Source organism: Eptesicus fuscus, chromosome 7 (assembly GCF_027574615.1).
Source record: "Eptesicus fuscus isolate TK198812 chromosome 7, DD_ASM_mEF_20220401, whole genome shotgun sequence".
Taxonomy (NCBI): Eukaryota; Metazoa; Chordata; class Mammalia; order Chiroptera; family Vespertilionidae; genus Eptesicus; species Eptesicus fuscus.
The window spans coordinates 48,539,555-48,567,390 of NC_072479.1; the positions used below are offsets into that span (position 1 = coordinate 48,539,555).

General features: G+C 44.5%; 1 long non-coding RNA gene across 1 annotated transcript in view; it reads right to left on the reverse strand.

Annotated features, from left to right (window-relative positions):
- Positions 1–27,551, reverse strand: part of LOC129149778 (uncharacterized) — a 63,141-nt gene extending 35,590 nt beyond the window's left edge. The window contains exons 1-2 of the long non-coding RNA XR_008556586.1: positions 27,336–27,551; positions 11,231–11,322 (exon numbers count right to left, since the gene is read on the reverse strand). This is a non-coding gene — a long non-coding RNA (uncharacterized LOC129149778). The remainder of the gene's footprint in view (positions 1–11,230; positions 11,323–27,335) is intronic.
- Positions 27,552–27,836: the final 285 nt, after the last annotated feature.

Sequence of the window (27,836 nt, forward strand, 5' to 3'; positions counted from 1 at the left end):
CTGGCTTCCGTGCCGCCTTTGTCCCCGCCTCACCCTATGCACTCTCTCTACTCTCTCTCTCTCTCTCTTTTTTTTTTTTTTTTTTGGGGGGGGGCGCCGGGGAGAGGTGGAAAGCCTGCGTCGCTGGCCTGTGGCTCACCAGCCTCCCAAAGCTCCCCACAGCCACTCTCTGCCATTCCCAGGACATGAGTGAAAGGCACCTTAATTAGAGTGTAAATAAAAGCCAGGTTGAGAAATGAGTTTTCCATGCCAGCAATCACCAGCCTAACCTCGACTGTAAATAGTCTCATGAAGCCACACAGATGGAGTCCCTGCATCTGAGGATCAAAGCCATCTCCGAGCAATGCCATGTCAAACACCTGGGGGCAGCCCAGACACCAATTCTCGGGGGAGACTGTGCGTGTCCAACTCGGGGATTCTGTGACGACTGATAACCAGGTGGTCCCATCTCCTCTCTCCAACCCTGGGGAGCCTGCCCCCTCCCCTACCACAGCAACCCCCTATGGGGAGGACAGTGCACGCTGGAATAACCTCAGAAGGGAGAGACCACACCACGGGCCCCCTAATTTATGGTCATTGGTGTAATAGCTTTAAGGTGATTTATCTGACCGCAGAGGAGAGGGCAAACTCCTGGAGAAGAATGATTGGCCATGCAGGCTTTGTACATTTCTGATTGGCCTTAATTAATTTCGAGCAGAGTGGGGAACAGCCTCTTGACTGAGACAGGGAAGTCAATTTGGCAACAGCTTCCATGTAGAGCTGATTTGGGATTGGCAAAGATTTAGCTTTTGTTGAAACTGCAGGAATAATGTATTGCTTAAAAAGTCAGGGAGTCTGACAGAATGTACTAACATACTGGTTAAAGCAGATTTGATTTGAAAGAGAGTGAAGATCATTTGATTTGACCGATTCTTTTCTTTTATATTAGTACAAACCAAAGATATCAGTGCCATGGGAGGAAGGGCAAAGAGGGTGTTTTCTTGTTTTTATTTTTAATATTTGCATATGGGGTTGGGGGGATGCAATACTTATGACTTAGAAAGAATTTGGGGCAAGTAAGTATCAGAATCTACTTCTAAAAATGTTATATTTCATAGTCACTAAGGAAAATCTCTCTTCCTTTACAGACATTACAGCTGGTATTTATGAGATATATAAATTACCGGATAAGCACGCCAGCACACCACACTTCACAAGGGCATTACTCTGGGTTACTGTAGTAACTGTCACTTAAATGTCACCGTTGAGTGATGTAATTTAGTCTCATGAATAAAAGAGTCTGTATTAGGGGAGTTTTAATATTTACTAGAAAATACTTTCGTATGAATGAATTACAAATTTAGTAGGGGTGGACATGTAATTCAAATGTACACCCATTTGTTTATTATATTTATGTGTGTAGAACTCAAATGTAGACACATAGCACTTGGCAACCTCCAAATATAATCTTTAACACTCTGTTCCTCAGGGGACCAGAACAAAGCCAGAGAGAGTGCGAGAGAATGTGACTGCTCGGGGAGGGGGCAGATTGGTGTCACAGGCAGTGGCACAATCATTTCTTTTATTTATAGATCTAACCAGAAAAATGGACTGGGAGCAGCTGAGTACCAATTTATTTTGCTGCCTGAACTGATGAGTGGTGGCCTTAAATGTCACTGAGTTGGAAGGTTGTGCATTTCATTCACTGCTAGGTTACAGGAAGCTTTGAAGCAGGTCTAGAAGGCAGCCAGTAATTGTCCTGGCACCTATCAAGGAGGGCAAGCGCAATCCTGCTGGGTAGAATTGGCTCAGTCGGGGATGAGGGCTGCCTGTCATCATTGACTAGTCTTATCAAATGTTGCTGGAGTAGAAACAAAGGTGGCCCATTTAGTGCTATTACAAGACAAAGTGGAGCAGAAGGTAATGGTTACCTCCCTGAACAACAAAAATGGATTTGGAGGTTAGGAATGGAGACTTGTTCGGGCCACAAGCCACAAGTGCATATTACACACATCCTGTGTGTACCTCCCTAAATGTGTAACATTCATGCGAAGTAAGTACAATAACAGAGGTAAAAAGGGATTGTGGTGGAGATACAGAGTTAAGAGCCTGTAGGGGACAGGGAAATTTTCCACTTGTTGACCGCTGCACTGGGTCACGAAGGATGAGGAGGAGTTAGGCAAGAAGAGAGGGCGAACGTCATGCTAGCCATAGTGAATCACAGAGCATAAAGAAGAGGAGGCAAAGACACCAGGATTGTGCTTGCCCACCCTGACAGGTGCGAGGACAATTACTGGCTGCCTTCTAGAATGGTTTCAAAGCTTCCTATAACCTAGCAGTGAATGAAGTACACAACCTTCCAACTTAACATTTTAGGCACCACTGATCAGTTTGGGCAGCAAAATAAAGGATCCTAGGTGTTGTATAAGTACAAGCAGCATCTCACCTCTATGTGAAACAATGTTTACAAGGTGGCAGAAATTTCACTCCCTAATAAAGATTAGCAGTCAGGTGTTTACTCTTATTCTAAAGAAAACGATATATGTGTCTTTAAATACATCTAAACCATAATGACTGCAGAGCAAGCCAAAAATCACAGAAGAGAACTAAACTCAGAAATCCTAGTATAACTGTTTTTAGCTTCAAATAATCCTATTTCACTAATATGACACAAGACACAGAAATAAGTACGAAGCGCCGTCTTTCTAGTTTTCCAGCTGAACTGCAGTGTGGTTTTCTCTAAGGACAGACCACAAGCTGGCAGCTAACCAGCAGCTTTCCCTCCTTCTGCACAGTGGTCGGGTTCTGCCCCTCCGCCTTTCCCTGCTGGGCTGCTCTCAGGACACTGCAGGAAACTCATCTGTCATCACAACACAAAACAGTTCCTTTCCTTTGCATTCTTTTGCTCTCTGGGAAGCTCCCTCCCAGGCCACTCAGTGGATGCTTCTCTTCCTCCCAATCTCCTCCTCCCTCTGAATTGCTCATTGTCAAGTATCAGAATTATGATTGCTACCCTCAGTTCAAGAATAAAGAAAACACCTCTTTTGTCTTACTTACAGTCAACCTTACAGGCTGTGTCTCGTAGCAGCTCTGGTTTTCTCTATACAGATGTAGTGGGTTTGGTTATCAGTTGTCAGAACCCCCGAGTTGGATGCACACATCTCTCCCACCCCCGCAACCTGGGCTGGTTATTTAGGATGGCTTCATACCCAGTACACCAGCCTCCTCCACGTGGCTTCTCTCTCCAAAAGAGTTGCCTGGATGTGTTAACGGAAGTTCAGGTCTTTGAGAGATAGGAAGTGGAAAATGCCAGTCCTCTTAAAGAAAAGGCCCAGAATTGGCTCAGTGTCACTTCCATCATATTCTACTGGTGAAATTAGTGACAGGCCAGCCAAATTCAAGGACACAGAGGAAAAGACTCCACCTCTCAGTGGGGAGCAGCATGTGTATACAGAAAAGAAGAAACTGATGGCAGCTATCTTTGGAGACAAGCTACCACAGGTGGGCAGAGGAAACAACTCACAGAATGAAGACACAAGAATCAGAAGAGAACCAAAAAGAGATCTAAAGGCTTGTATACAAGAGAAATCAGAGTACAGCTGACCCTTGAACAAAGTGGGTTTGAATAGTGCAGGTCTACTTATACATGGATTTTTCAATTGACCCTCGCAGTTCAAACCCACATAGTTCAGGGGTTAACTATAGTTGAAACTGAAACAAAGAGACTGGGTCTGATCTGGTAAACAACAGGGAATCACTGTTAAGTTCTTAGTTAGCCAAATGGCTTTTACTCACTCAACACACCCACATGTACTGTTTGCCTCCTGGCATCTGTCTATGTGGAGGGCCATCCACCAGGAATCAGTTTAGTGGGAGATGCAGGTAAGTGAAGATGCAATTACAGTTTGGTGTGATGACTGGAATGTGTGGGGTGTTATGAGAGCATCTAACTCAAATGAGGCAGGAGAGGGAGGGGTCACTGTCAGTGTTGTTTTAAAAAGCTCCCTCTGACAAAAGTCCATGGGCAAGATTGGAGGAGGGAACAAAAGAGGCCAAGGAGACCAGTTAGAGGGCGGTAGCAATTAAAGGGATTATTAGAATTAGATATTTTACATCTCCTCCTCCATCTCTAATGAATGAAGATGTAGCCCTGCCAGGGAGTATACCTAGATCATGGTGGGGTGTTAAAGTTGTCACGTCCTCTTTAAAGATTTGGTCCTGTCCAATATATTAAGTCACGTGATATAACTTGTAAAATAACAAGAGGTGGCTGAAATGATGCCAAGACATAATTTGGCTTTCCTGGGAGAGCACATCAAAGGCAGCAGAACGGAGCATTCCTTCCTCATGCCCCAGGAGCACCTTCTGACTCTGAAGGAAGAACTAACTGCACTCTTGGAGGCACACAGAGTTACTGACTAATCTGAAGGGGAGGAATTTTTTTTCTGTTGTCTTGACCAAATTAGATAAGCTCGTGTCCTTAGGACAACACCTGCATAAGTTGCTTTTATGCTGTAGCAAGGAAACAGCAACTGCGCATCATATCCCAGAGAGATGGCTCTCCACCGGAAAGCTGCACTGGTCCTGCCACCTGCTTGCTGCCACCACCACTAACTATATTGGTGCAAGGCCAAATACACGGTGCAGGCTCAATGAACACATGATTAGCTTAAAGTGTATACTGAATCCTGTGCAGATCATAGACGATGATGGGGCTAGGTACACTCCAAGTAGTTACCTGCACCCTAAACTCTGCCAAGGGCTCTAAGTGTGCAATTAGTTAACTATTTAGAGAAGTGAAGGAGCTTCTACCCTACTACCAAGAGCACCTGAATAATTACACTCAACCCTGGTGTATAGTAAGTACAGTACAACAACTTTCCAAAGGAAAAGAGTGACAATTAAGTCCAGGAGATGAGGTAGCAATCATCGCCTGTTTTCAGTTCATACGGTCTCCAAGCGTCTCTTTTCCTCTCTATTCCTTTTTGTTCTTTGCTAGCATTCATTCAAGATTCTTCCCCAGGGACAATGTAGGTGTGGAGAGGAAAGGGGGGAATTAGTAGGAATGTCCATTTTCTTCTTACTGGCTGGGCCACTGCTAGATCCTGTCGGAGTAGAAGAGAAGTGGAGAGAAGACAACTGGGGAAATGGAAAAAGAGAAAAATGAAGGAGGGGATCACAGCAAGCAAAAAGGAAATAAATAGAGGAGGCAATACGAGGACCCAGGCAATGGGGTGAAAACCCTCATGGTTTAAGGCAGGGTATAGGATAAATATTAAGATAGAACATGAACAGAGACCGCTGTAATGAGCAGTCAGCCAGTCCACCACCAGGCCCTGTACTGTTGCTTTCCTCTGCTTCCTTTTGCTTTGTCATTTCACTGGTAATGGCACCTTTCTTGGAAAGAGAGATGAAGTTTGGTTTCATCAATTTTAGAGATTTACTTTATAGTTAAACTAGAGGCCCGTTGCAGGAAGATTCCCTGCTTCCCTCCCCTTCTCTGCCGCCCCGCCTGCTTCCCTCCCTTCTCCGCCGCCCTGCTTGCTTGCTTCTCCGCAGCTTCACTCCCTTCTGCAGCTCTTGGCTTCCTTCTACACTGTCTTCAGTCCTCGGTCTGCACCTGGATATGCAAATTAACCGCCATCTTGGTTGGGTTAATTTGCATAGTCGCTCCTGATTGGTTGGTGGGCGTGGCTGATGGGCACAGCAGAGGTACGGTCAATTTGCATGTTTCTCTTTTATTAGATAGGATGCTATATTGGTTTTCTACTGCTGCTCTAACAAACTACTACAAACATAACTGCTTAAAACAACACAAATTAATTATACTTCTGGACATCCAAAGTCCAAAATGGTCTTACTGGGTTAAAAATCAAAGTGTCAGAAGTGTTTTCTGAAGTTTCTAGGTGAGAATGTGTTTCTTTGCCTTTTTCAGCTCCTATAGATGGCCTGAGTCCTTTTCCCCATGGCCCCCTTCCTTCCTAGCAATGGCTGGTCGGGGTCCTCACATGGCATCACTATAACTTCCCTTCCAAAATGTCTTCTGCTCTGACTCTAACTTTTCTGCCTCCCCATTCCACTGTGATTATACTGGGCCCACTGAATAATCCAGGATAATCTCCCTATTTTAAAGGCAGTCGAGAGGATCTACTGCTCTGATAAAGGGGAAACATATGGATCCATAGTCCCATACTTGTTTGGGTCCGTTTTACAGTTTCTGTAGAAGTGACAGCTGTCATGCAAAATGACTCCTAGCTATCCAAGTAATGTAATACCATTGCTGCTGCAATGGCTAGCAAGCAAGGAGGGATTCCCTAATCTCAGGCTAGACTTCAGTCTATAAGAAAACACTCAGATTGACTATTGTTTTTGACAATGTTGGTAGACATCACAATTAGGCATGCGAGATAGAGTTAAAACCACCAAAGAAGAGTTTTAACAGAAAATAATACATTTCTGCTTTTTATCTTTTCTGAGCCATATCCTGATCATTCCTTTAAACTGGCATCAGGGCCATTTCCCTGATGACAGGACTTTTCTGGGTACTTAACTTCTATTATCTGTGATCTCTGAAACAATCTCATACAACCAAGGAAATTGAGGATAAATGAGATTAAGAAATTTACCTGAAGTCACACAGCTATTAACCCTTTGCACTCTCTTGACCGGGCCTAAATGGGCAGTTGGACATCCCTCTCACAATCCAGGACTGCTGGCTCCCAACTGCTCACCTGCCTGCCGTCCTGATTGCCCCTAACCGCTTCTGCCTGCCAGCCTGATCACCCCCTAACCACTCCCCTGCGAGCCTGATTGCCCCTAACTGCCCTCCCTTGCAGGCCTGGTCACCCCTAACTGCCCTCCCTTCAGGCCTGATCACCCCTAACTGCCCTACCCTGCAGGCCTGGTCCTCCCCAACTGCCCTACCCTGCAGGCCTGGTCCCCTCCCAACTGCCCTCCCCTCCCCTGCAGGCCTGGTCCCCCCCAACTGCTCTCCCCTGCAGGCCTGGGTCCCCCCCACCCCACAACTGCCCTTCCCCGCAGGCCCAGTTGCCCCCAACTTCCCTGCTCTGCCAGCCTGGTCACCCCTAATTGCCCTCTCCTGCAGGCTTAATTGCCCCCAACTGCCCTCCCTTGCAGGCCTGGTCCCTCCCAACTGCCCTCCCCTGCTGGCCATCTTGTGGCGGCCATCTTGTGTCCACATGGGGACAGCCATCTTTGACCACATGGGGGCAGCCATCTTGTGTGTTGAAGTGATGGTCAATTTGCATATTAATCTTTTATTAGATAGGATAGAGGCCTGGTGCACAGGTGGGGGCCGGCTGGTTTGCCCTGAAGGGTGTCCCAGATCAGGGTGGAGATTCCCTTGGGGCATGGGGCAGCCTGGGCGAGGGACCTGTGGTGGTTTGCAGGCTGGCCACACCCCCTGGCGACCCAAGTGGAGGCCCTGGTATCTGGGATTTATTTATCTTCTATAATTGAAACTTTGTAGCTTTGAGGGGAGGCCAGGGCCAGCCAGGAAGCTTGGCTTCCTCCATCGCCAGGGGAAACCCAAGCCTCCTGCTCTCTCTCCAGCTCCGTGGCAGCCGCCATTTTTGTTGGGATTTATTTATCTTCTATAATTGAAATTTTGTAGCCTTGAGTGGAGGCCAGGGCCTGCCAGAGCGGGTGGGAAGCTTGGCTTCCTCCATTGCCAGGGAAACCCAAGCCTCCTGCTCGTTCCGTGGCTGCAGCCATCTTTGTTGGGTTAATTTGCATACTCGCTCCTGATTGGCTGGTGGGGGAGCTTGTGAGCATAGCGGAGGTACGGTCAATTTGCATGTTTCTAGTGTAGATATACATAACCTATGGACACAGACAATAGTGTGGTGAAGGCCTGGGGTAGGGGGCAGGAGCAGGTTGGAGGGGGTCAATGGGGGAGGAAAGGAGGACATCTGTAATACTTTCAACAATAAAGATAAATTTAAAAAAAATAGCAAAACCAACCAATAGCCTAAATATTAGGGAAAATTCCTTTTGTAAATTAAATTCACTTGGTAATGATATCGTTGTAATTAAACTAGTTATTAATAGCAGGAAAGGAGCAAAGAGGGAAGGCCAGATATTATGGGCATGTCATTTGGGCAGCTTCACCAGAAAGCTACAACTTTACACTCCCCATGCGTCCAACAAAGGGAAGACAGACATGTGCCCAGTAAAGTTGGGATGACATAGGAAGTTGCTTGCTGTCAATCACTCCTGGGGACAGAGATGGTTGGCCAGAGTGGGTGTGAACACTGCAAGCATGGGAAGATTTGGGACATTTAATGCCCTGAACAAAGAAGTTCAACTGTTGGGTTCTTGCTGCTCTTGGGCTGGTGGGTAGGGCTCCCTTGCATTCACCCACATGGCCCAAGGCCGTATGGACCCCACACACAATGAACTAATGGACTGCAGCTAGCCTGATGATGTACCAGATCCAGCTCCAACATGGAAAGGAAACTCTGGACTCTGATTCTGCTTCTATTGAAGGGAAGTAATTCCATGGAAATAAAGCTTTCCAGCATATCTCATCCTGTCGTGGAGGCCTCCAGAAATGCTTATTCCAGTGGTACCCCAACAACCCCACTTCCACCAATAACAGTAATAAATTCATTCTTAAAGTTAGATGGTTTCTTTTTACACTAAGGCTTTGCAAGCTTTTAGTTTATGGGAAGATGCTATTATTTTTTTAAAATAAATCTTTATTGTTCAGATTATTACAGATGTTCCTCTTTTTTTCCCCCATAGCTCCCCTCCACCTGGTTCCCACCCCACCCTCTGCCCTTACCCCTGTCCTCATCCATAGGTTTATGATTTTTGTCCAGTCTCTTCTCGCATCCCACACCCCTTTCTCCCCAAGAATTATCAGTCCACTCCCTTTCTATGCCCCTGATTCTATTATATTCACCAGTTTATTCTGTTCCTCAGATTTGTTATTCACTTGATTTTTAGATTCACTTGTTGATAGCTATGCACTTGTTGTTCATAATTTTTATCTCTACCTTTTTCTTCTTCCTCCTCTTCTTAAAGAATACCTTTTCTATACTATATTATATCCCTTAAAAATGGCAACTCTCCATTAGAAAGGAACAAGAATATCATGACTTGAGTATCAACATAAGGGTCCTTGCCCAAAATAGATTCAAGGGGCCTATAAAAGTGATGAATTTCTGCTTACTCCACAGGGTAAACACTGAAGGTTGCTCTCACTGTCATTCAAGTGAAATTTTTATGTTAACACTAGCATTATTCATATTAACTATCTAGTCATTCTAAATTTTTATAAAGGTAAGGTCAGAAAGTTCAGAGTTTAGATATAATAAAAATCCAGAAAATATCTGGAGCATATAGAGAGAGGCCTGGGGTTAAGAGGGGCAAGAGGTTGTAGAGGTAGAGAGCCATGATGAACTAGAAGTCAGCATAGGAGCACTGGAAAACATGGGTAAAAATAATGATAAAAGAAACTAACATTTACCAAAAAGCTAATTATACAACTAGGTCCTGTATTAGGTACTTAACATATACAAACATATAAGATTTAGAAGGAAAGAGAATCTTCATGCTTATTTATAGTTATTCAAACATATCTTGTTGTTTTATTATATGTTTTAAAGTTTTTTTTAAAGGAAGAAAGAAAAGCAATGAGAAAAGTACCATTCCTCTTAGTCTAAAAACCTGTAAACTAAAGACAAATTATCTGTCCCACACACACCCAATAAACATGGTGGGGTAGGCATAGAATAACTACTACAGCTCTCATTCAAAAAGGGAGAAAGCAAAAGGCATGTAGCAATCTCTGGTCCATAGCACCTCTACAGCCTGCAGTGATTCTTCTCAGCTCTTGGCTCCATCCTCTGAGTTATCCTTCCTATTCCATAAAATCCTATATAATAAAGAGCTAATATGCTAATGGTCGTGACGCCCTCACGCTGTAATGACCGTTCAGCAGGAGGCTGCGTGTGCAGCAGGGCGGAGCCGCCGCGTTGCTCCAGAGACGGGGCAGAAGTGGGGAGGCATCCGGAGGAGGAAGGACCATACCGTGGCAGGGAGGGCAGGGGTGAGAGCCCGTAGCACCCCCCTCACCAGTCCTTCACCACCCACCGCTAGCACTCAGCACACCCGCCGCCCACCTGCGAGGGGAAGGAGCATGGTGTGCACGCCGCCAGGAAGAGGCACTCGAAACTCTGCAGCAGGTGCAAGGCTTCCACGCTCTCCTCCAGTGCCATGACAGGGTGGAGCCGCTGTGTTGCTCCAGAGACAAGGCAGAAGCAGGAGGTGCCTGGAGGAGGCAGGACCGAGGGCGGGGCTTGAAGCGGCCAGAGAAGGCCAGAAGGGGTGGGGGCGGGGCCAGGCGCACTGGAGCTCTGGGTGGAAAGGTTAGGGTGTCAAGGCGGGGTGGCAGGCGGGGCACATGCTGGTTGGTGGGGCTGCTCGATTTCACTCACCGGGTCACTAGTATAGTCCATATTTTAAGTTCAATAGTTTGATGAGCCTACTTCCTGCCTGTGGAAGTTTCAGGGTCTAAAAGCTTTCATTCTGAAGCTACCTCTTTCCTTATATTATTTTTACATGTATAATTTTCTTAAAAGCTTTGTTTTCCTACCTTATTGATCTCTTTACTTCATTAGACAAAAGTCACATCATGTCTTGTCTACCTGGGACTCCCTGTAAAGCTGCTGTGGATCAATGCCTTTATTAGTCTTAGAATTCCTATTGTTGAACAGAAAGGATCCTTAAGCTTTCGTCTGTTTGCAAGGATTCAGAAAGAACCACCCTAAATCTTTCTGGGGTCTTAATACTTTTGCAATTATATCCTTAGTTTTGTGTTTACCCTAAGAAGGTTTTGTGATAGGGCCCTGAATTTGACTTTTGTCTTGAGGCCTTTTTTTACTTTGGGAATATTTTGCTGGGAGAGACTGATCACCAAAATAAGATTTTATTTGCTAACCCAGCAAGTCCTGACTCCTCTATATTTTCTCTAAATTGTGTTTCAAAACTGATTAATTCCTTCTAAAGAAATTTTTGTGATATACTAGTAGCCCGGTGCATGAATTCGTGCACATTGAAAGGAAAATAATTAGAAGAAATATTTTAATATTGCTATTTGCCCTTTCTCTGTAATGGAAGTGTCAGAGCCATCGCTGGTCGCTGTCTGCAGGGCAATCAGCAGGGCAATCGGTGGGGCAATTGGGCCCCTGCTCACACCCGCCTTGGCCTGGCACCACCCGCTCACCTGCTCCACCATCCTGCCGCAGTCCCTCTCTCCTCGGGGCCCATCGGCACTGGCAGCACATCGCCGATGCCCGCCATGTTCCGCGCCGCCTCCTGGTGGTCAGTGCACATCATAGTGAGTGGTCAAACTTCTGGTTGAACTCCCAGTCAAGAGGACAATTTGCATATTAGGCTTTTATTATATAGGAGGATGGCTATGATAAACCAGATGCATCTTTTACCCATTACCCTGAAAAATCTTCAGGCTGATCCACTAGGTATATTTTCTATTTCTATATTATCACAGGCAACAGTTTTACTAACAAGGGCATTTCCTTCAGCTTTAATAACTTTTCCCTCACTTTCCTTTAAGCCATACTGACAACCTCAAGAGCTATCAGACTTGTGCTACTAATATCTTCAAGGCCCTTCCAACGTATGCCTATAGCTCAGTTCCAAAGTCACTGACATATGTTTTAGGTTTTGTTATAGTAATATTCCATTTCCAGGTCCCAAAAGCAGTTCTGGTTATCTATTGCTATGTAACAAATCACCCTGAAACTTTGGCTTAAAACAACCACCATTTTATTATCTCTCATAGTTCTGAGGCTTGACTAAAGTTAGCTAGATGGTTCTTTCTTGGGTTTTAATGAGGTTGAAGCCAGATGGTAGCTGGTGCTAGAATCATCTGAAAGCTTGATCTTTCATATGTATGGCACCTGGTCTGGGAAGACTTAAATAGCTGTGGGCAGGCACAGCTGGGGTTCCTGAGACATCTCTTCCTATCTCTGTGTGATCTCCCCTGGTCTTTACAGCATGGAAGCTTCATGGTAGCTGTTCTTACATGGCAGCTCAGGGCTCCAAAAGGATGTGTCACAAGAGAGAGGAAGAGAGGAAGGCAGAAGCTCTATCACCTTTTATGACCCTAAAGAAGTCACACAAGTGTCATTTCCGTCACATTCTATTTATTGAGGCAGTTACAAACACTGCTTACTAGTAGGTTCAAGAGAAAGAAACACAGACTATTTTTTGTAAGTGTCAAATAACTGGCAGATGTGTTTTTAAACTACCAGTTGGAAAAAGAAAGGATACAAAAGATGGCTTTAGGACTGTCGTTGAAACCATGCTTCGCAGTTATAGTCACATATCTGAGTGATGATGGTCAAAAGTAGGTCAGGAGTCACAGACATTTAAAAATATTAAGTTATTCCAACTATTTATTCTCCAAGAAAGACCTGTGGGTCTTTAGTTATTGGGACAGAGATGGGAGAGAGACACAATGTTTCATCAGGAAAGTTATGTTCTAAAGCAAACTATAGCCTGCAGGTCAAATCTGGCCTGTGGTCTGATTTTTAATGGCTCATGAGCTGAGAATGATTTTATGTTTTTAAAGAGGAAATAGGAGGAGCACAAATAGCACATGCAATAGGGATCATATGTGACCCATAAAGCCTAAAAATAGTTACTATCTGGCCCTTTAGAGAAAACATTTGTAGATCCCTGTTCTAAAGCACTTTCAAATATGTTTTTAGATAGTTACTATAGATAGAACAACAAACGTACCTCTAGGATGCTTTTAATAGATAGATTTTCCATGTAAAATAGAGACTATAATAACACAGGACCTTGTCCTATCAATGATCTCTTTTATATTTTCAATCTCAAGTCTCCATAATCCCTCTCATTTTTCCTCTACCCTCCTACCAGCATTCTCACTTCCTCATAATAAACAACCCTTCTTCCCCTACCACACCTCCTTCAAGTTTTGTATGTGCAATTTTCTTTTTCCCTGTATAACACTTCTCTCCTCAAAGCCATAAAAATATTTCTTATTCTTATAGTCATAAAGGCAAACAACTGAATAGGAGATATTTGCAAATTACATATCTAATTAGAGGTTAACATCCAAAATATGTAAAGAACTTACCCAATTCAATAGTAAAAAACAAACAAACAAACAAAAAAACCAAACACCCCAAACAATTAAACTTTAAAATAGGCCAAGGATCCAAATATATATTTTCCAAAAGAAGACATACAGATGGCCAGGTACATGAAAAGCCAGTCAACATCACTAATCATCAGAGAAATGCAAAGCAAAACCACAATGAGGTATCATCTCACACCTGTTACAATGGCTATTATACAAAAGACAAGAAATAAGTGTCGTTGAGGATGTGAAGAAAAGGAAACCCTCCTGTACTGTTGGTTGGCATGTAAATTGGTGCAGCCACTACTGAAAATAGTATGAAGGTTCCTCAAAAATTAAAAATAGAACTACCACATGATCCAGAAATTCCACTTCTGGGTATTTATTGGAAGGAAATGAAAACACTAACTAAAAAAAAAAAAAAAAAAACTATATGCAAACCCCCCCCCCCCCCCCCCCCCCCCCAACTCCACAGTTCACTGTAGCATTATTTACAATAACCAAGACATGGAAGCAACCAGAGTCCACTGATGAATGACTGGATAAAGAAAGTGTGATACAGGAGTATTAGCCATAAAAAAGAACAAACTTGCCACTTGCAACAACATGGATGGAACCTGAGTGCATTTTGCTAAGTGAAAAAAATACTGTATATTCTCACATGTGGAATCTAAAAAATAAAACAACAAAAAACACAAATTCACAGATACCTAGAACAGATTGAAAAAACTGTAACAATGTGTGGCGGTGACTGTTAACTGGACTTATTGTGGTTATCACTTTGCAATATGTACATACATATATGGAATCATTATACTGTATACCTGAAACTTTTGTTATATATCAATTATATCTCAATTTTTAAAAATAGTCAAAACTCCTTGCTCTTGTACATTTCTCATAATCTAGTCCATAACCATATTGCAGCCTCTTTGTCTATACCTCTCACCCCGACCTGCACCCTCTCCAATCCAGAAGTCCTCAGGGACCTATGGCCCCTAACCACTCATCTGCCTGCCTGCCCTAACCACTCTGCCTGCCTGATCCCCCTAACTGCCCTCCCCTGTCAGCCTGGTCGCCACTATTAACTTTTTTTTTAAAATCTTGTCCCCTTCACACACAATTGTATTTGACTTCCTTATTGGCTTCTCCCTGTCACACAATTTTTCTCTCCCCTTTATGTAACACTTTTTCCTACTGACTCATCATTTATAAACTTTTCTTTCCTCCTTATTTCCTAATTCTGTTCCATCATCCTTCTTCCCATCTTTCTCCTATCCTCCCTCCCTCCCCACATTCCTTCTTTCCTTTATCTTTACCTCTGCCCTCCCTCCCCTTTTCCTTCCTTCCCACCTTAATTTTTTTCTTCACTTCCTCCCTCAAACCTGCTTTGCTCCCTCCCCCATTTCTTCCTTCTTCTCATTCTCCTTTTAAGCTCTACTGGCTCCCCTTTAAAACTTTTCTTCCCTCCCTCTTTCTCTCTCATCTTACCTTTCCCATACATTCTTCTCTACTTCTTGCACTGTTTTAATATCTATCTATCTACCTGCCTAATTATTCACTATCATTTATCTTTTTTCTTTTCTGACTCCTACTTTTAAAATCTGTCCCCAGTACACAATTATACTTGACTAGAGGCCCGGTGCACGAAATTCGTGCACAGAGGGGGTTGTCCCTCAGCCCAGCCTGTACCCTCTCCAATCTGGGACCCCTCGAGGGATGTCCGACTGCCCGTTTAGGCCTGATCCTAAACAGGCAGTCGGACATCCCTCTCACAATCCAGGACTGCTGGCTCCCAACTGCTTGCCTGCCTGCCTTCCTGATTGCCCCTAACTGCTTCTGCCTGCCAGCCTGATCACCCCCTAACCACTCTGCTGCCAGCCTGTTTGCCCCCAACTTCCCTCCTCTGCCAGCCTGGTTACCCCTAACTGCCCTCTCCTGCAGGGTTGATCACCTCCAACTGCCCTTCCTTGCAGGCCTGGTCCCTCTCAACTGCCCTCCCTTGCAGGCTGGGTGCCTCCCAACTGCCCTCTCCTGCTGGCCATCTTGTGGTGGCCATCTTGTGTCCACATGGGGCAGGATCTTTGACCACATGGGGGCAGCTATATTGTGTATTGCAGTGATGATCAATCTGCATATTACTCTTTTATTAGATAGGATAGAGGCCTGGTACAGGGGTGGGGGCCAGCTGGTTTGCCCTGAAGGGCGTCCCGGATCAGGTGGGGGTTCCCTTGGGGTGTGGGGCGGCCTGAGCGAGGGGCCTGTGATGGTTTGCAGGCGGGCCACGCCCCCTGGTAACGCAAGCGGAGGCCCTGGTATCTGGAATTTATTTTCCTTCTACAATTGAAACTTTGTAGCCTGGAGTGGAGCCAAGCCTGGGGCTCCCTCCAAGGCCGGTAGCCATTTGTGTTGGGGTTATAGTTGAAACTTTGTTGCCTTAAGCGGGTGGACCCGGCCAGGGTGTGCGGAAAGCTTTGCTTCCCCTGTTGCCGGCAGCAACCCTGGCCTGCTCTCTCAAGCTCCATTCTGCTGCCATTTGTTTGAAGTTGTTTACCTTCTATAATTGAAACTTTGTAGCTTGAGTGGAGGCTTAGGCCTGGCAAGGGCAGGCGGAAAGCTTGGCTTCCTCTGTTACCTAGGAAACCTTGCTCTCTGTGGCTGTAGCCATCTTGGTTTGGGTTAATTTGCATACTTGCTCTGATTGGATGGTGGGCGTGGCTTGTGGGTGTGTCAGAGTTATGGTCAATTTGCATATTTGTCTATTATTAGATAGGCTTTTCATTATAGCTCCTACAGTTCACTCATACATCCTCTTTCCTTCTTTAACTCTGTTCTCTACTGACTCCTTTATAGAAGTTCTTTCCTCCTTCCCTTCCTTCTTAAAGCTTCTGTTCGGGGGGAAGTGGGGGTGTTAACCCCCAACCTAGGGCTCAGCCTCGGCCAGGTGTTCACTGCCCCCCCCCCTTCCCTGGCCTCCCTGCCGCCATCCTGCTCCCATTCCCTGCCCGGGATGCTTGGCCCAGCGAGGGTGGCCAAGGCCCGTGTGGCCCAGGCGCTGCTGCTCCTGTCACAAAACAGGAGTGCCTCTGCCCAGAAGGCCTTGGACCGTCCACCACTCCGTCCCAGACCCTGGGCGCCTCCCCACCAATGGCCGGCACTGGGGGCCACTGCCCCACCTGCTCCCCCAACCCCCCACAGTCGCCACCCCTTCCCGCATGCGGCCCCATGTTTCCTTCCCTTTTCCATTCCTGCGTCTTTTTCTTGTTCCCTTTCTGTGTTTCTGTTTCTCCTCTCAGCCTGTCTTCATGCAGGCCTGCCTTCCTCTCCCTCTCCTTTCTTATCCCCTCCTATCGTATCCTATCCTGTCCCGGGCCTTGCAGCTGCCTGAGCAGAGGGCAGGGACGCAACCTGCTGATCCAGTCATGACGTGACACTGTAATGGATAATTTGCATATTTCTCTATTATTAGTATAGATGCCTAGTTCCTCAAATAGGAAAGCTCCTTTTCATCTTGATATCTAATAAATACACAAATTAACAATTGTTTAAAAAATGATTGAGCCTGGCCGGTGTGGCTCAGTGCTTGAGCACTGACCTATGAACCAGGAGGTCATGGTTCAATTCCTAGTCAGGGCATATGCCTGGGTTTCGGGCTCAATCTCCAGTGTGGGTCACGCAGGAGGCAGCCAATCAATGATTCTCTCTGATCACTGATGTTTCTACCTCTCTCTCCCTCTCCGAAATCAATTAAAAAAAAAAAAAAAAAAGATTGAGTAAGCCCGGCCACTGTGGCTCCATGGTTGAGCATCAAGCCATGCACCAAGAGGTTACTGGTTCAATTCCCAGTCAGGGCACATACCCAGGTTGCAGGCTTGATCTCTAGTAGGAGGCGTACAGGAGGTAGCCGATCCATGTTTCTCATCATCAATGTTTCTCTCTTTCTCTTCCTTCTTCTCTAAAAGTCAATAAAAACATATTTTTTAAAAATGACTGTGAATGATCCCAGATTCTTTTTTTTTTTTTTTTTTTTCAGAAAACCCACCCCTTTCCCCAAGTTCATCCAAGGGTGCAGCTCTGATGTTCAAGTTGAATTCTTTTTTTTTGTTGTTATGGTTTTCCTATTCCCAGAGCTCCTAAAATTCTGGAAGAAATCGGTCTATATCCTTTCTAGAAATTTTATGGCCTCCGTTTCATTAAATCATTTTCTTAGCACTTTAAAACTCCATCTATCCCCCAGCATGATTTTCCACTTAGCCTAGCTTGACTATGCATTTCATCATCTTAACTCTTTCCAACAGTTTTCAGTGCACAAACCACATAGGTACAAACCACCATATTTTTCTTGATTACCTTTTCTTACATGAAAAAAATACAAAAGATCTAACATCTCATGACAACTTTTAGACATCCAACTGAGCATGACTTTTGGAGAAGGGGGATATTATTTTTACCACAGTCACATAAAAAGACACAAAAATTATTCTACTAATTGATAAAAAAGAAAAAAGAGGGACATGATAAGGGAAAAAGACAGACATCAGATCAAATTCCAAGAGGTCATTTTGGAACTTGCACACTAACTTTTGGGATGACGTGTTTTTCTAGGTATATGATTTCCTGGTAGTAGTGGAGGGCCTTTCTGCTTCTTCAATCCCTGTTTATGGTCTGATTTAACTATTGGGGAATTCCTAACCTTGGAATTGGTGGCTTTAATTCCCTAAAATAAAATAACAAGAAACTCAATGAACAAGGGAGGGGTCATAATGTAGAATCAGGAAGTTTATGGAATATTTAGTCAATTCAAATATAATGAACTTCACAGGGTCCATGGATAGTCATCAGAGGATACTAGAGTTACTAGTAGTTGAAACATCTATACAATAGTAATTATCCTCTAAGATCTGCAAGTCCCATGGTTAAAATAGAAGATGTCCATGTATGTATCCTATTAATATTTGTGTGGTTTTGTGTGGGTTCTCACTCTTTGGTTCTCTCTCAATCACAGGATTCTTTCTCTTGTTTTGTCTGACTGTTGCTTATTGTTTTTTTAGTTTTTATTATGGAACATTCCAAACATATACAAAAGCAGAATAGTATAAAAAACTCCATTTATCCATCACCCAGGTTCAACAAATATCAACACAAGGGCAATCTTCTTTCATGTATACTTCCACCCGTGTACATGCCCCCTCCACCTTATGGATTACTTTGAAGTATGAAGCAAATTCTACACATTATATTCTTTCATTAATAAATTCTTTAGTTATTTTTTTAAGTAACTACAAAACCATTATCAAAAATTAACAATTACGCCGAAACTGGTTTGGCTCAGTGGATAGAGCGTCGGTCTGCGGACTGAAGGGTCCCGGGTTCGATTCCGGTCAAGGGTATGTACATTGGTTGCGGGCACATCCCCAGTAGGGGGTGTGCAAGAGGCAGCTGGTCTATGTTTCTCTCTCATCGATGTTTCTAGCTCTCTGTCCCTCTCCTTTCCTCTCTGTAAAAAGTCAATAAAATACATTTTAAAAAAAATTAACAATTATATAACTTCAAATATTCAGTCAGTATTTAAATTACTCTAGTGATCTCATATATATTTTTGCAGTTGCCTTTGATTAAATCAGAACCCAAACAAATTCTGCACATTGCAATTGACTGCTAAGTCCCTTTAAGTCCATTTTAAGAAAATGAAAACACTAACTCTAAAGGATATATGTACCCCCATATGCCCATGCTCATTGCAGCACTATTTAAAATAGTCAAGATATGGAAACTACCTAAGTGTCTATCCATGAATGAATGAATTTAAAAATGTGATATGTATACACATACACACACACACACACACACATATATTTATATATATATATGAATATTAAGCCATGAAAAGAATTAAATATCGCCATTTACAACAACATAGATAAAGGCATTAGGCTAAGTGAAATAAGTCAGAGAAAAACAAATACCCTACAATTTCACATATATGTGGAACCTTAAAACAAAAAAATACCAGAGTTCAAAGATACAGAGAACAGACTGGTGGTTGCCAGACAGAGTTGGATGGGAGTGGGTGGGAGGGGTATAAAATGAGTGAAGGGGTTCAAAAAGTACAAACTTCCAGTTATAGAATAAATAAGTCATGGGGGTTTAAGTTACAGCAGGAAGACTATAGCTAATAATACTGTGTTGCATACTTGAAAGTTGCCAAGATAGTCAATCTTAAAAGCTTTTTCTTTCACAAGAAAAAATATTTTGTAACTATGTATGGTGACAGATGTTGACTAGACTTATAGTGATTTAGCAATATATACAAATATCAAATCATTAAGTTGTACAACTGAAATTAATATACTATAATGTCATACATCAATTATACCGCAATTTATTTTTATTAATATATTTTATTGATTTTTTACAGAGAGGAAGGGCGAGGGATAGAGAGTTAGAAACATCGATGACAGAGAAACATCAATCAGCTGCCTCCTGCACACCCCCTACTGGGGATGTGCCCGCAACCAAGGTACATGCCCTTGACTGGAATTGAACCTGGAACCCTTCAGTCCGCAGGCCGACGCTTTATACACTGAGCCAAACCGGTTAGGGCTATACCGCAATTTAAAAATGAAAAGGCAAAACAGAAACGATTGTTTATACAAGGTGATACCAGAGCTTATAAGATGAAGGACTGACAAAAATGAGTCATCATGGGTGAGCTAGGAAGGAAAAAGATATGGAAGTAAGGTTGGAAATCTCTAGTGGCCCACCAGTAATAATTGTAGCCCAAAACATCTCAGGAGCTCTCCAGAGAGGTATCAGTTATGAGTATGAAGGAATCAGATATTGACACCAGTCATCTTTTTAAATGGAACATTTGAAGATATGCTCCTTAATTCACAAAGGTTTTTACTTAAACTATAAAGAAAAACATGTGTGGATATAGAAGGACTAAAAGAGAATCATCAGAGAATAAAGTACATAGAAGTTGTTGTTTTTAATTGATTTCTGAAAGGGAGAGGAAAAGACAGCAACATCAATGATGAGAGAGAATCATATATCGGCTGCCTCCTGCACACCCCAAAATGGGAATCGAACCTGCAACCCGAGTATGTGTCCTTACCGGGAATGGAACGGTGACCTTTTAGTTCATAGGCCGATGTTCAACCACTGATCCATGCTGGGCGGGCAAGAATCTTCTTGGTTTTAATGTGACATTAATAATTATGTATTTCCTATGTTGTATGTATAGTTAACCTCTAAACATGGGGTTAGGGGTCTGACTCCCCAGTCCAAAATCCTTGTGTAACTTTTGACTCCCCCCAAATTTAACTGCAGTTGTCCCTCAGTGTCCAGATCCCAAAATTGTGGATGTTCAAGTTCCCTATATAAAAATGGTGAAGATCAATGCATACAGTCTGCTCTCTCCCACCTGAGAATTCCCAATGGTGGACAGAAAATACTATCTTCATCCACAGTTGGTTGAAACCATGGATGGAAACTTGGGAATACAGAGGGTTGACTGTATATTGAAAACAAAATCTGTGTAAAAGTGGACCCCATAATTCAAACTCATGTTGTTCAACATAAATGAGAGCCACAATGAATTACTACTATAAGTGTAATTTCAAAAACAATTATTTTAATCTATAGGTTCCTTCACTTTTTTTTTTTTTCTTTCATTTTTAAGATCAGGTCAGCCCTGGCTGGTTTGGCTCAATGAATAGAGCATCAGCCTGCAGACTGAAGTGTATGGAGTTCGATTCTGGTCAAGGGCACATGCTCGGTTACAGGCTCGATCCCCAGTAGGGAGTGTGCAGGAGGCAGCTGATCAATGATTCTCTCTCATCATTGATGTTTCTATCTCTCTCTCTCTCTCTCCCCCTTCCTCTCTGAAATCAATAAAAATAAAAAAATTAAAAGATCAGGTCATTTATTCTATGGAATTTTCCAGTGTAGATTTTGTTAATTGCACCCTGTGGTGATTTAATGTATTCCTATACAGATTTCTGTCTCTCAAGTTGTCAATAAGATCCTTTAAGCTGCACCACTGATACCCAGCAGTACACATTTTGTCTTTTAATTATATTAAAACTACAAAACTAAGGTATGTCTTGTATTGATTTTAAAGGATATATTCCTAGTTCTTTTTCCTTCTCCAACCTCAAACAACACTTTCTGAAAATGCATCATTTGCTTTTAGTCAGGTTTCAAATTCCATTAGTTCCATTATAATATAATTAAGAGTGTTTTATCATGGAGGTCAGAGTTTCTCAGAAGACCATATAGTGTCAAATGTCACAGAAAAGTCAAGTAAATTAGGGACTAAAATGTGTCCACAGACATTGGCAATTTAGATCATGCATTTGTAATGCTATTTTCTGTTATAAATTAAAATTTTCTCAACTGCTCCCTGGTTGAGTAACCAACTACAATTATATGGTCTAAATTATGTGTTTCATACCACTTTGAACATAACTAAAAATGAAAAATTAACCAAAATAAAATAAAAACTCTCAACTTGAGATATGAAAGCACACTATATTCCTTGTGGGGACTAGTAGTATTTGTGTTAAACAAATTCAGTTAATACCCCAGCATATTAGTGCACATATGGGCAAATTTAAAATGTAAACCACCCAGAGTATCACTATTAATTACAATTGTATTGCTCAGCTCCAAGATATCAATTCCACTTTTAGAATGACTACTGGAGGTTACTATAAACATAACCAAGATACCTTTCTAAGCTACATGATCTAAGTGCTCCATACTTCTTTCCCCTCAGCTTCCACCCACTTTTTTTCTGCCAGGTCTCAAAGGTAAAGTAGGTCACTGTTTTTCTTATACGCCTCATTTTGATTCTTACACTTCATGTTAACACCTTTTGTGTGTGTTCCTTTGGGGCAGTGACCTAACCATACAATTATTTTTTCCCATACAGCCTAATAGTAATCCTAATATATAAAAAAACCCAAGGTCCATAACATCCAAAAGGACCGAAGGCTCAACCGACCGGAAGTCAGTGCTGGGTTGCCATGGCGACCCAGCACTGACTGCCCGCTGCTGCAGGTGCCGCAACCCAGCACTGACTGCCGAAGGGGCTGGGGATCAAGCCCGGAGAGGCCTGGAGAGAGAAGCAGGGTCTGATCCATAGCCTCAGTGGCAGCTGTTGATCAGCCCTTGCCTCTCTGTTTCTCTCAGGGCTGGCCAGCAGCCGCGCCTTTCTCTCAGGCCTCCGCTGGGGCTGCTGATCAGCCCCGCCTCTCTGATCGGCCTGTTGGTAGGCCCAGAGACGCTGACTGGCATAGAAACCAACCAATCAGAACCAAATCTGGGTGAACTGTGAGGAGCCAATGGCTGCCTAGGAGGTGGAGCTTTTGACGCTGACTGGCATAGAAACTGACCAATCAGAACCAAATCTGGGTGAAGTGTGAAGGCAGAACCTAAGGTGGGGGCTGAGGAGGGGTTTTAAGGGCAACAGCTTTTTGGTGTAAGGTGTAAGAAATTGTTTCAATTTTTTAATGACCGGTGGCAGTATAGTGCATATGGCTGGCTATCAGTCCAGATATAAGGATTATGTATTTTTGTCTGCCAAGAGCATCTCCTCCTGATGAAAAAGGCTTTCCCTACCCCTTTAAGCAATCCTATCCTATATAATCTATCTAAACTACTAAAAGGGTAATATGCTAATTAGACCAGGCCGACCGGCTATCTTCCGGACGTCCGACTTCTTTCCAGACAAAGTCATGGTGGTGGGGGACAAGGCAGAGGCCATTAGGGGCGATCAGGCCGGCAGGAAGGGCAGTTGGGGGCGAAATCAGGCCGGCAGGGGAGGGCAGTTAGGGTCGATCAGGCTGGCAGGGGAGGGCCATTGGGGGCAAGGTCAGGCCAGCAGGGGAGGGCCGTTGGGGGTAAGGTCAGGCCAGCAGGGGAGGGCCATTGGGGGCGAGATCAGGCCAGCAGGGGAGGGCTGTTGGGGGCAAGATCAGGCCGGCAGGGGAGGGCTGTTGGGGGCAACCAGGACGGCAGGGGAGGGCAGTTTGGGGCGAGATCAGGAGGGCAAGGGAGAGCAGTTAGGGGTGATCAGGCAGGCAGAGGCAGTTGGGGGCGAGATCAGGCTGGCAGGCAGAGGCAGTTAGGGGCAATCAGGCAGGCCGGAAGGTGAGCAGTTAGGAGCCAGCGGTCCCAGATTGCAAGAGGGATGTCCAACCGCCAGTTTAGGCCCGATCCCATAGGGGTCGGACATCCTCCAAGGGGTCCCTGATTGGAGAGGGTGCAGACTGGGCTAAGGAAACCTCCCCACCCATGCATGAATTTCATGCACTGGGCCACTAGTAACCTATAAAAGAACACTTAATGAACTGATTAAAATCAAATAACTTTAATATTTTTGCCATAATTATCTACAAATGGCACCTATGGCTTTTTAGACTTTATGACAATAGATATGTATTACCAACCTGTCCTCATTTTTAACCTTTTGCACTTGGATGTCGAGTGTGACTCGACACGGTTAGCATCGGTAGCAGGAATCGAGAAAAAAGCGAGTGCAAAGGGTTAATACGTTTTTATTGATTTTAGAGAGGAAGGGAGAGGGAGAAACATCAATGTACAAAAGATCTATTGGCTGCCTTCCAGTGGGGACCGAACCCACAACCTGGGCATGTACCAACCAGGAATTGAACCTGCAACCTTTCAGTGCAGGGGATGATGCTCAACCATTTCAGCCACCCAGATCAGGTGTGTCCTAACTCACTTTGGAAGACAATTGTCCTATTTCCCTTTTATTGCAGAAATTAGAGAGGAATATTCAATGGGGAAAGTAAAATAACAATACCTTGTCAGGTTTCTTCACTACGGAAGAAGTGGGGTGTAATGTGCCATTGGTGAAGAGAAAGTAGTTATGAAAAAACCTCACAGCTTTCTTGGTCCCTTGTTCCCAACAGCTCAACTCTGCTGTCAGGTTCCTATGGGAAGAATTCTTTTCGGGGTACTCCACAAGACCAGTATGTCCTGAGTGCATTTCTGGTCACTCCTGCCTACCTGCCAAAAGGACATTTAAAAAGCTTATAATGTTTTTACATATAAGATTAACAATCAGGAACTCTCATTTTGGGGCACTGAAGCAAAACTACGTTCCCCAAGACTAGTCTCCAGGAGTCCCATATACAGTAACATTTATTTTTCTAATAATTGAGGTGACATTGAAATGTCATTACTGTAACTCAGCTTTCCTTTGGTACTTGAGGGCACCCAAAATACTGCCATATTCTTTCATATTAGTGGTGTTTTGCTGATACAAATTACTTAAATGATTGGTCTTTACACAAAAAGTTAATTGTGCCAAATAAATATTGGAAATACCAAGATTGGAAAGCTATGCTTTTGGTAAAACAAATCCCTCTTATAGCAAACTGTCAACAGTAAAAGTGTTCAGTACGTAATCTTCACCAGTGTGTGAAGTAATGTAAAAGTGGAAGGCTGATACATTTGTAAGATTGGGGATTAAAGCAGACATAGAACTATGGTAATAAAAACATGCTGGCAGTGGAAGTATTTTGCAACTCAGCAAATTAGAATAACATGGAAGTTATTAAAAAATAACATTAAAAAATGTTCCTACTATGTGGGCAATAGAATTTTGGATGAAATTTACTTTAAAAGCTGAGGAGAAACTATACTTTATCTGTTTAACAGTTTCCTATCTATCAATCAATTGAAGTTCAGGAAGTTATTGGAGGAATCTGTAATACTGAGGTAAAGATTAACAACTGCTGATCATCTTATAAAATGTTAAACAGTGTAGTGGGAAAGACAATGACCTCTTAGGTAAGATTAGCTTGATTGGCTGAATGTCTTAAAAATGGAAGTTATTAGAATACAATTAGTATGTTATTATTATTTCTTCATAAATTAAGATTTGAAATAGCACCCTAAGATTTCCATCACTTAAAAGAACTGGCACTTAATAAAGTCCTGAATTTATTTTGCTTTTATATCAATAAAAGGAAGCTCAAAGAGCCAATATTCAAGTACTGCCTGCATTTTAAGATTCAGCATAAAAGCTTCTTAGCTAAGAGGCAGCACCATCCAGATGAGATCAGATAGATAAGGTTATGGCTCAAAGCTAAAGAAAACCAAATCAAGGCACACTCATTAGATCACTTTTGAATTACAAAAGCATCAGACTCCTATTAAAGGATTCTGCTGGTTTTTAAAGTTTTTCTTAAATGTGCCTTATCCTTAGCAAAGAACTGCTTTTTCAATTAAGCATCAAAAATTAAACCACAGAAAATTGTTTGTGATTCCATTACATTCAGACCTATAGTTTGCACAAATCAAAACCAGAACAGTTGAAGTACTAACATTTACAACTGATATACCTCATGAAATTAAATTTTAAAAATACAATTATCTTCTTTTCCACCCAGACTTCGGGGTATTTAAAATATGAAGTAATTCCATTAGCTATCCAATTTAAGTTTTCTTGAAAAACCCCACCACACCATCAGAATTTGAGCCCCTAAACTAAAAAAATAAATAAATAAAAAATAAAAACACACACAGCACAATGTAGAAAGAATTTATTTGCCTCATTAAAAAAAAAAATCTCAATAGTGCATTTAACTATAAATTCAATCTTCTCATTCGAGGAGTTGCAAAGTTTAAATAGAAACGTTCGATTGCTTCAGGAATACATTTTAAAAACTCTTAAATTTACCGAGGGAACATATCAAAAAGCCAGACTTACAATATTTTAAGGCATAAACTTTATAATTAATGGGTCTACTATTCTGCTCCCAGTGCCGGTTCTGCAGGAGAGGGCAGTTCCAACTTAAAAAGTTACAAACTAAATCCAGCATCAACTACTGCAAAGAGCTGAAATACTTGAGGGCGGTGAGTTGTGCGTCCTCCTCTTACAATTCCACTCCAAGAGTGAAAGAGCGAACCCGAAGCTTTCCCCGCTTTGAAAACGGCCCGTCCCCCCTCCCGCGGCCCTCCCCGCCGGGACACAGTGGAACTAACGGTCCCGTGCGGCCGGCGCCGGGCTCCCGGGCGGCCCCCGCGCCCGGAAAACAAAGGGGACCCCCGGCCATTGTCCTCCGCGCGCTGAGCGTCACCAGCACTAGCAAGGCAGTAGCTTGCGCAGTTATCTCCACAGCGGGCAATGTCACAACCCGACCAACAGCACAAACTACTACCTCAGCCAGGGCCATGGTGTCGAGGCGGCAGCACCCGGCTGGCCAGCGAGGCGGCGCGGCGCTCCTCGTCCTTCTCCGCCGCCGTCCGTCGGGCGCCCAGCCCCGGGATCACCGGCGGGGCGGGCTCCGCCTCGCAACCGGCCGCCCGGGACACAGGAAAGGTGCGGGGGTCCCGGCGGGGGCAGCTCCCTCCCCGGCCCCGAGGGGAGCGCCCCAGAGCCACGGAAAAGCAGGGACGAGGCTGCCGGAACGTAGCCGACGCCGACGGGATCCGACGGTTCCCGAGGCCGTCAGCAGCGTTCCCGCGCTCCGCCCGCCGGGAGCTCCGGGCCGTCCCGCCGCGCTCCCGCCACGTCTCCGGGCAGCGCCGCCCGCGCCCCTCCCGCCCCGAGCCTACCGTGGGGGCTGGGCGGCGGCCGGGTCCCTCCCTCCTCCGGCACCACGCTGCCCACACCCGCCACCCGGCCGGCTCTCCGCGCGGGTGAACGCCCGGGGCGCTTCTCGCTGAGGCGCCGCGGTGAGAACCGCAGGCACAGCCCGGACGTCCCCAGCCACACGCCCCCAGCACCTCGGAGAAATACCGTGCACCTCGGCAGGAGGCGAGAATAAAAGGAACAAAACCCCGTAAAACTGGGAGCGGGCCGGGCGGACCGCAGCGGCTCCGCGCGAACCAGCCCGCCTCGCCCTCCGCGGCTCCAGTGCGCCCGGGCGGACCGTAGAGATGCCTTAAGGAGGCTCGCGCTCGACTCCCGGCACGTGACCGCCCGGGCCCCGCCCCCGCGCCGCCATCTTACATCCGGGACCGAGGCGGCGTCGCTCTCGCCACCTGGGCAAGCCTCGACGTGTCACTAGAAGTCAGTCCCAAAAGCGGGGACCCTAATTCCACGCGCCAAAGTGCTGAGGCCGCAGACCATGCCCCCCCCCATCCGCTTAATGGCACAAAATGAGGCCCCTAACTGCTCCCGGTCCTTGCCCGCAAAGAAAATGGCGGCACTCACCGCCGTCTAAGTGGACACGTTGTACTCTGTGGGGTTTCAAGTTTCCGGCACCTCGTTTCCCATCCGGCGAGGGCACAGCCCCTTGTGCCCCACCCCGCGGCGTGGCCCAGGCGCTCCATTCCGCCGAAAAGCAGCGGGAAAGCGGCCGCGCGGCTCGCCTTAGTGCGCAGGCGCCGGGACTTGGGGGTTGCCTTTTTTTTTCTTAAAGGCCAAGTTTGGGAGAAGGTCGACTGCCCTGAGCCACGTCTGCTGCTGGCCCAGAGAAGTTACTTTTTGCCTCCCATTTAGGAAGTTTTGTCTTAAGTTAAATTGTTTTAAAGAAAAAGTAAGCAGGGGTTGTCTAAAATTCCGAACGTCCAGTTAAGTTCGAATTTGAGATAAACACATAGTTTTTTAGTATTTGTGTTCCCCCCTGTACTAGTAATTTAACTGGGTGTCCTGTGTTTTTATCTGCGAAATCTGGCAATCCTATTAGTCATCAGGCTCCTGAAAACCGGGCTG